Source organism: Hipposideros armiger, unplaced genomic scaffold (genome assembly GCF_001890085.2).
Source record: "Hipposideros armiger isolate ML-2016 unplaced genomic scaffold, ASM189008v1 scaffold_301, whole genome shotgun sequence".
In the NCBI taxonomy this organism is placed as follows: domain Eukaryota; kingdom Metazoa; phylum Chordata; class Mammalia; order Chiroptera; family Hipposideridae; genus Hipposideros; species Hipposideros armiger.
This window is the reverse complement of record NW_017731651.1, coordinates 920,191-929,599: the sequence shown is the minus strand read 5'-3', so window position 1 is coordinate 929,599 and position 9,409 is coordinate 920,191. Positions and strand designations below refer to the sequence as shown.

The following is a 9,409-nucleotide window of genomic DNA, read 5'->3' as shown; positions in this document are numbered from 1 at the left end:
GGGGGGGGCAACGGTGGCACCGCGGTGACAGGGAAGGCTTAGTGGTCTCTCTCCCTCCAATTCTCACCTAATTTTCATTTTTAAATGCCAACATTTAAACAGTATTCTCTCCCAAGATGACACACAATCAGAACTGAATGTAATCCAGACTATTATGTCAACAGCATTGATATAGAATACATGACATTTGTGTTTATCCCCAAGGAAACGCTGCTCATCAAGTGCAGGAAAGCAAGAACTCCAGATTGACATATTACCCACTGCTGTGCATCTGCCAATATCCACATTGATAGATTGGAAATATTGGGCAAGGGCCACATTTGCTGCTGTATCTTCCACTGCTTTCAAAACACGAGACAGAGGGGTCAGAGCACACACCAAAAAGCACTGGCTTTCGCCTTTGAAAGAAAATTGGCCTTGGGGTTTGTGTCCAGGCTTTCCTCCTCCCGCTTCATAATTCCTCACTTCTTTGCAAAAACTGCCACTTCACCTCTCAAAGCAAAGCTTTCTGCCCCACGGATGATGAAGATGATAGTACTTTTCATAAGATAATACAGGAGATTCTGGAAAACACTTTCATATGTATTTCCTCACCAAGGCTGTAAGATACACGGTGGGTAGTTATTGTTGGGGAAATGAGAAACTGACATCTCAGGGTAGCAAAGTGACTTTGTCCAGTGTCCCATCTCCTAGGTCAGAGTCAGACACCTTTCCGCTCCCCACAGGCTGCCCCTTCCCCATTCCCACTGCCTCCCATCCTCAATGCCTCTGAAACGCTAGCATTCGGCTGGCTCCCACACATCATTTCACTTCACCCAAGACTGGACAAGAAATAGAGGGAACCAGGCTACAATCACAGAGAAAAACTTCAGGCTTCCTATGAGTGTTTAAACTCAAGGATTGCCCTGTGACTCATGGGCTGCCTTCAGCCACAGAGTTCAACCCAGCTCTGCCAGATGGGGGTGGGAAGGGGTGGAGGGGTGCAGACCAAACCAGTCAGGCTTCCCTTCATAGCCAACGAAGAGGGTGATTGGGAAAGAGGGTCAGACCTCCTTGCTGCATGTCTTCCCATGAGCTCCCCATGCAGACAACTGACCTGCACACTGATTCGGGCTCTCCAGAGACGTCCCAGTCATTTCGAACTAAAGAGAAATTGATGGATGCAGTTCCAGGGTAGACCCTAAACAGCAACTCCCACCTGGATTCAGCCTGCCCAGCACCACGAGTGCCTCCCGACAGAAACGGCCCAGTCGGCCCAGAACAGGAAAAGGTAAAAGTAAATAAACGCTGCCTTAATCTCTCCCTTAGATTGGAACAATCTGAACCAACCTGTAATTTCATCCAGACATGCGGGGAGAATAATTTTTAAAGCTTTGCTAAACCTAAGTGCACCTCCACTCATTATGATTTCCCCGGCATTTTTTTTTCCTTCCTGCCCCCTTCTCCATCTGCACTTTATTCAATGAACACATCTGCATTCCTTCTCCCTCTTTTTTTTTTTTTTTTTTTTGGCCAGAAACTCTATACAACCTTATCACTGACACCTCTCTGCAGTTTCAAATTCCAACTTTGTGCCAAATCCCCATTTCCTGCTGCTTAATTTCCATTCATTTACTCTTGTTTTTGCTTCTTCTGCCATTCCCAGCATGGACCAGCTCCAGCCCAGCTTCTTCTAATTTTTTAAGGAAGGCTCCCCATCGAGTGCTATTGGAATCTGAGCCTCTGCTCCATGCCAGTGACTGGCCATTGTTTATACTACCTAACAACAGTTGCCAATAGGACTGCTTCTATCCTTTCTTTGTTTCACTCCCCGAGTGTGTATACTAAGGCCCAAGAGAACTTTTCACCACATATGGTGACCCAGTAGGTCTAGTTTTATTATTACTACAGTAGAATCTGAAGTAGTCTCTTTCCATCTCTCTTTCGAGAGGAAAAATAAAATAAAATCGAGTCTGGAAGCTTTGTTTGCCCTGCTCTTCATGGCAATGATCAGCCCCAGCCCATGCTGAAATGCTGTAAGGACGGGGTTCTTAGGGGTCTCGTCAAGCTAGGCTCAGAAAAAGGACAAGGAGAAAGAGGCTGGGGGACGAGAAGCTGAGGCGACGCTTTACAGAGAGGTGGCGGAAAGACCTCTCAGTATTTCTTAGGCTCAAAGATGTCTTCGATTTGTTCAGATTGTTCTGCAAAGTCAGGAACAGCCTAGGGTTGCTTTTCTGGCTTCCGGGGGAAACAACTCATGTTTCAAATATGCTCTTACAAGCAAATGAATTGTGCTTTGAAAAGGTAACCAACATTTTTCTTCCCACAGTGGGACTGATTCTATTCTGTTGTTTAGGGACGCTTTGTTTTTTTATTGTGCTCTTCCTAAATCCATAACTCGGCTGCTAGCTTTGTCCTTCACACCAGAGCCATTTCGCCGTCACTGCAAATATCTCTGTCCCAGGTCCCAACATCTCTGCCCTCAAGTTCTGTCCCCTTGCATTTCCCTCTGGGTTTCATTACCTAGAATTACATCTCTGTAGCCCCAACTAAAACAAAGCATCCAAAATGGAAAGGTTAAAAGTCAGAAATGGGGACACCTCAGAAGCACATGTCATCGAGGCGCGAGAAAAGAAAATTGTCAGTCGTCACAAATGCTTAAGGGACACCGACACCTCCCGATCATCTCTCCTCCCATCTGTCTCTGGTACAGGCTCTAAATAACAGAGCAGCCTCCCTGAAATCCCGCCACACTGTGGTTTCTTGTCCATGCAGGTTTTGGCCTCCTGATACCAACGTCCCCCTCTGCTGTGTTCCGTCTATGAAGCTGCAGCTAGAACATTTTGTATCCAAGAGGAAACTTCCACCACACAAAGTCTGAGATGTTCTCAGACACAGTTTCTTGTTCCCCAGCTTGCACAGCAAAAATATTACTTCTCCAGAGAGCAAAGGGAAGGTGCCTTTTGACGCAGTGTTATGGCACAGATGTGCCTCAAAAACATTACTTTTCGTGGATTTACTTTATTCATATTTTAAGAGCAAAATCCTTTTTCCAGTAGAGTTTGGTTATCCTCTTGACCCAACTTGGGCCAAGAGTTGCTCAAATAGTATAATTCACACATGTATAATGAAAAAACCCAAAAGCATTTCTCAGAATTTTAAAAAGTGTGTGTGTGTGTGTGTGTGTGTGTGTGTGTGTGCCATCCTCCTCAAAAACAAGAGCAATAATTAGGTAGTAATGTTCCATTCTGCAGAGAAGAAACCAACCATTCAGGGCTGCACCCAAGGGAAAGTCTAAGGCAGAATATCTATATCTGACCAATATCCCAGCACACAGGTCTTTCCTGGTTTCTGGCAGGGCTACCCTTGAACCCACCTATTACCCTGAAGCAATGATCTTCAAGCATCTACAGTGGGAGGAGCGGGGAGAGCTTCACTGGTGACTCAGAGGCTATGACCATCCGCCCTCACTTTGTTCCTCCAGCCTTGGGGTCTCCGCGCCATGACAGGCAGATTTAGCCCTTGATCAGCGATATAGGAGCACTGGATATCATGGCCTTATTTGAGTTCCTTTGTGAGAGAAAGTCTATCATTAGATGGACAGTCTATTTTAAAAGAAGTAGTTTCCAACTGGAGGAACCGATTTCATGCCTCAGGGCCAGCTGTGGCTCTCCCCACACAGCTTAGCAAAGCGTTCCTAAAGCTCGCTTGTGAAATAAGCTGTACTGCTCGTTGTCCTAACAGTGGAAGGCAAAGCAAAACCACTGCCTCTGAAAACAAACTTCACGTACAAATAAACAAATAGATGGCCAGAATAAATATTCATCAGGTCTCAGTGGTGTAAAAAGTGAATGAGAAATTAAAATTGTGGGGTATCATTTGTCACATCAACAGTCAAGATGAACCTCACTGGAAATGCTCAATTTACTGTAAATTATCTGCTTTGCTGGAGGATACCTGTAGATGATTTTCATGTTAGATGAAACAGTAAAAGAGGAAATGGTCCCCTGAAAATATTTTGCAAACTCAAGATCCTTTCCTCTTTGACACTACTCTTTCTCTAAAGCATCATCCAAAGGTCTCCCAAGAGCTAAAGTTATTGGGTTGGTTGGAATTCTTTCTACCCATGAAGAATCACTGGTAGGTTCTTCAAAAAGCCAGAATATAATATGCAATTAAATAAATCCACTTAAAGGTATCTTCCCTACCTCGTTCAATTTCCCAACTTTAGATTTTTAAAACTATGGGTGAGGTTAATATTACTGGTAAACACACCTATACATAAACACAAATATATGTATATATCCACATATGTTTGAAAATGTTATGTATGTATTCATAAATATCTATATCAATCAATGCAAAAAATATATAACCCAAAGACTCATTTCATAATATGCATGGCACTTGGTAGGAAAGAGGTGTCTATGTCTATGCTATCACGTTGTACATATGGAAAAGAAAATAGCAAAAAGTTACAATTAAAATTCAAAAAGAAAGTTGGAGTAAAATATGAAACAAGCTTGGGTAATACGGCACATGAAGATTCATTATATTATTCTCACCACTTCTATGTGTATTTGAAGCTTTCCATGCACCAGGAGAGCAGACAGAAGAAAATGGGTAGAAGATAAACCAAATGGTGGTGTGTGTTCTCCCTCAGATAGAAAATGCTTTTGCCATTATTCTTATCAAGTTAAAGCTCATTTTTTTATTACCTTTCTGGAGATTACAGTCCCTCCAAAATGTCCTTAGAAAAATCATACGCCAAACCATATTTTCCATAACTCTATAATGTCCCTCCATCCATTGCCCAACTGACCTGGGCATAAGGAATAGAAATTCATTGGAGTAGCCAAATTTAAACACAAATAGTGAAGGGAGGAGGCATATGTACTTTGAATGCCAAATATAAATCCTACTTGTTTTCTGCTCATTCAAACACATATTGTGAATTAATGTGTTCCTGCACATGAAGGGTAAAACAAAGAAATGAGAGGGTGGTCTGAATTTTTATGCCAAATCCTATCCAAGACCACTTTCTTGAGAAATGTAAGTGATATGAGCACAGGGTGTTGGTGGTGGCAGCCCTCTGATGCACCTGGATTCCCCTGGATCTCAGTTCCAATAGGGCTGTCTTGGATAACAAGTTAGTCCCAGGATAACAGGCCCCTACAGAAGCAAGAAGTATTGGCCCGATGTAAGTATGCTGGGTCCTGAGAGACAGCAACCCCTTCGGATCAGCTTCTAGCTATAATCCAGACATATCTGAATGTAGCCTCTGAACCTAAAGCCGTCCATCTATCACGGGTAACACCACACACTTTCTTGGATCCACATAGCCTGACCCTCCCCACCTCCCCCCAAAAAAAATAAAAAATCCTGTGAGTGTGACATCAACATGTTTTCCTCAGCTAACAAGCTTCTCTATTCACCAGCAGCCAAAAATTTTAAGTGGCTCTTAAACAAAGACAGCCCAACGAAGAATAATGATGTCAAACCCAAGCCATAGTTCCGTGGTGTGAACACAAAATCTACAGGACCCAAGTTCAAAATGATTTACGGACAGTTTGATCAGAGTCAGATGTAAAATGGTGTCTTACTGGAGACAAGCCAGTGGCTATCAATCCGAATTCCCTACAACAAGTGATGTCATTAGTCAGAATCAATACATTATGGAGACAATTTTCTCTTTTGTCTCTTGGCTCAGGGAATTTTCTGAGTTGACTTTCATCACTAGATTGCAAGCACTTGTATTACAAAGTGGCTGACAGGAATCACAACCAGGACTCCCTCACGTGACTCTTCTGGAAGAGCAGGGGAAAAGTTTAAGGAATACATCGAATTAGACATCGGAGAGTCAGAATAACAAGTCCAAGGTCTTTGTTGGCAGGTCGATTTTGAACTTGTCTAGCCTATTCCTGCTGGACTCTCAGGTGCAAGAAGAACATTGGGGGGGGGACGCTTAGTTCCAGGTGTACCATGGAAGGAATCACCTGATCACCTTGGCTTAGCTAAGACTTAGGTAAAAAGACTCACTGGGAGGGTTAAGCCTTCTAGCCCTTGGTCTCTCTGCCCTCATTTTCCTCCTCCCTGACACAAGCTAGCCCCCATTTATCCGTAAGATCTGCTCTCTTCTTTAAGCCCTAAGGAATGACCAGGGTGTGGTCATTTAATATGAGCATAGTTCTGTATGACCCTCCCCAAGTGCCAACATGCGGACAGTACTTTTCCTATCATTAATGTTACCAAGGAGATTTTGCATCATGGCTTCATTGCTTTCTTCTAGGATCTTTCAAAACTCTCATAAGGAGTATGATAAAGAATAAAAATGTAGGAAAATTAAAGAAAATGAGATTTGTTTTTCCTATTGCCTTCAAGGTCTTTGTAAAGAAAAATTCTCTATTCAATCCCATGTGCGACTCCAACACAGGATATTTTTCCAGCTCACTGGTATTTCATAAACACCATTTGTTGTCATGTGGTTAAATTAAAACTGAGGATATCAAACATCAAACAGTATGTTAATGTCAAGTATGCTTGAATAAATAGTAAGAGTTCAACTGAATGGAATATGTGGATTGCTAGCTAATTAAGCAAGAAGCAGGTGTGAAAAAAATCTAATTTAGGCAATTTTTTATAATTAATAATGTTTACTTGTAGTACCCTTCTAATGGGGCTTTAGTTTAGCCTCTTGTGAATTGCTAAGAGTTTACTCCAGTATTTTTAAATTATAATTGAATGGAGAATTTTACAAGGTATCAGGCTTCCTTGCTGATGATAAAGCCCTATGTATATAGAAGGTTCCTGACAGCACTTTGTATCAGTAGGATCAATTAGCAAATCACCCCAGCAATTAAAACATATGATCATACATCCACAGCTAAAAAAGTTCTCTTACAAACCCCAACACCAACAGAGGTAGAAGTGAGCTTGCACGAACCAACTCGAATGAGAACACCGTATTCAACCCAATCATTGACAAGGATGATGAGGGCTTTGGTGAGTGACTGCAAAGAGCGGCGACAGAGAACATTTTGTTACAATTAGGAGCCAAAAATTAAGATCATATCTAAACTGTCCTGGCAAATTGCATACCACCAATCAATTAATCCAAGTATACATTTAAGGTTGGTTTTCTTTCCAAGAAGCCAAATGGAAGTAGAGGAGGAGAAAATATCCACAGATGTGAAAACAGACCTGGAATATTTCATGAACGTGACATATCTACTGCATTTAATTAAAAGAAGAATGTATGAGAACAATGCATCCTTCTCAATCCGGGTCGAGGGAACAAAACAGAACTGGATTAGATAGGACAACTGTAATCTCTAGAGGCAGTCCCATGTTTAATGGGAACGCCACATGTTTGATATGTAGGGAAGTAAGTGGGTGTCCTGGACACAATCCACTATTCATCATAATACCACAGCCCTGTTCATTCCCAGAGAAGAGACTTAAAACCATGAAACCATATGTAGAATATTAAAAATCATTTAACGTTAAAATGCACATTATGAAAGCATGCACTTTGAGCAAGGCTGCAGTCCAAGACAGCTCTGAGCAATCGCCAGTTCAGTAGATAGTAGCTGTAAAGGTAAACTGAGTTGTTCATACACTACACACACACACACACACACACACACACACACACACACACACACACACACACACACACACACACACACACACACACACACACACACACACCAACTCTCATGGAAGCTTGGTCCTCATCTCTGCAATGCTGCATCTTATCACTGTTTTCCTTACTGATTTCTGTAGTAAGGTCAGTATCAATAATTGATGGGGTGATGATACCTAGAGCATCAGTACATTAATTTATAATTAAAGATGAGAAACACCAGTTCCTCTCCCACCACCCATCATTTGGCATTAAATCATATATAGGTATTAAATTGTTTCTTAGACAGAGTCAATAACCTTACTATATTTTCATGGTCTTTTCATTGCCACTGAATTAATCACAGCCCTGCCCCAAACCACATGGAATTTTATTTCCCATAAGAGCGATGTTTACTTTGGTTTACTTTGTTGGAACTCGGAGTACTTATTCAGTCTATAAAGATTTAGTGTAACGCATTTTGTTAAGCAACATTAAAAATGCTCACAGACAGATCTTGTCTTATCCCGCTTTGCTCATATGCAGATTCTGTATGCTTTTGATCGCATCTCGCTCAAAATCAAGGGCAATGCTGAGACTAGCTCCAGTGTGCCTGAAAAGACTGAGAACCGACCTTTGGAGATTAAGAGCTCCATTTATTTTCCTCAGTCGTCAAAAATAACATAGGAAGTGAAAAGTGAATGCCACAAACCTGAGTATGCACCCAGGGAGAAATCCTACTTGTCAACTTTTAGCAGGAGATGACAGACACCAAAGATGGTACCAAGTCAAACTGACTGTCGGTAGTTCGATTCTTACCATTCCAGCTAAAAACACAAGGACAGACAACTATGATAAGGGCCACCAGAGGATATTAGAGTCCCTCCTAAAGGGGACCCACCTCCTTCCCCATCCCACCCACAAACTCATGGCAGGACCCTTAAGTCACCTCTTCTGCCAGTTGCCTCAGTCCTCCCAGGGTGGGGGTTATTTACCAGAATGGCAAACATTAGGTCAAATGAAGCAGAAGCAAACCCAGAGGTCTGTACCTGACCCGAGAGCAGCATGGCCGTGATTTCCTCTGACAGGGTATTGCCTTGCCAAGTGTTTCCTGCCCTCCATTATACGGACTAGAGTTGGCCAGTGCCCTCTATGGACACAACACGATTCATTCAAGAATAAACAAATGTGGAGCGGCAGTGTCACCTCCCGCACTGATCACTTGTGGGAGGAGGTTGAAACAGTGCAAGGTGGGGGAAGCCAACGGGAAACGAGGATGGGGACCTTCTCGCAAGACAGGTACCCATGCCATCCCATTCCAGGATGGGCCAGTTCCTTTCTGAAGGGAAAGATGGCTATTTTGCAAAGCCCACGGCCTTAGAGACAAGAACATCTTTCCAATCAGGGAGGGAACGAAGTCGGTTCTGGGGTTTTGTTAGGTAGCCGGGCACTATAAGAACAAGTGTATTTCATGGAAGTCACTCAGACCTGCCCCTGGCCCCAATCGGATGGAAAACGGAAGGTGTAGCCGTGTGGTGTAGGGCACTGGTGTCCCTCCATACTCTTCCCACCCCAGCCCAAGCCTGTTTCTAGGAGACTCTGGGACCCAACGGAAATCCCTTCCCGGACTCTGTCCTCACTGGCATGTTTACCAACCAACAACAAAACATCTGGGCAGAGGGCCGGCCGAGTGGCGCGATGGTTAGGAACTCGCTTGGGATGCCAGAGGGCCCCGGTTCGGATCCCACATATGAGGGCCAGTGACACTGCCCTCTACAGCTAAGATGCTGAACAACAGCTCAACCT

General features: G+C 43.1%; 1 protein-coding gene across 2 annotated transcripts in view; it reads right to left on the bottom strand.

The window, feature by feature from the left end:
* The window catches only part of EBF2 (EBF transcription factor 2), a 190,672-nt gene that overhangs the window by 105,557 nt on the left and 75,706 nt on the right, over positions 1-9,409 (bottom strand). The window lies entirely within an intron of this gene.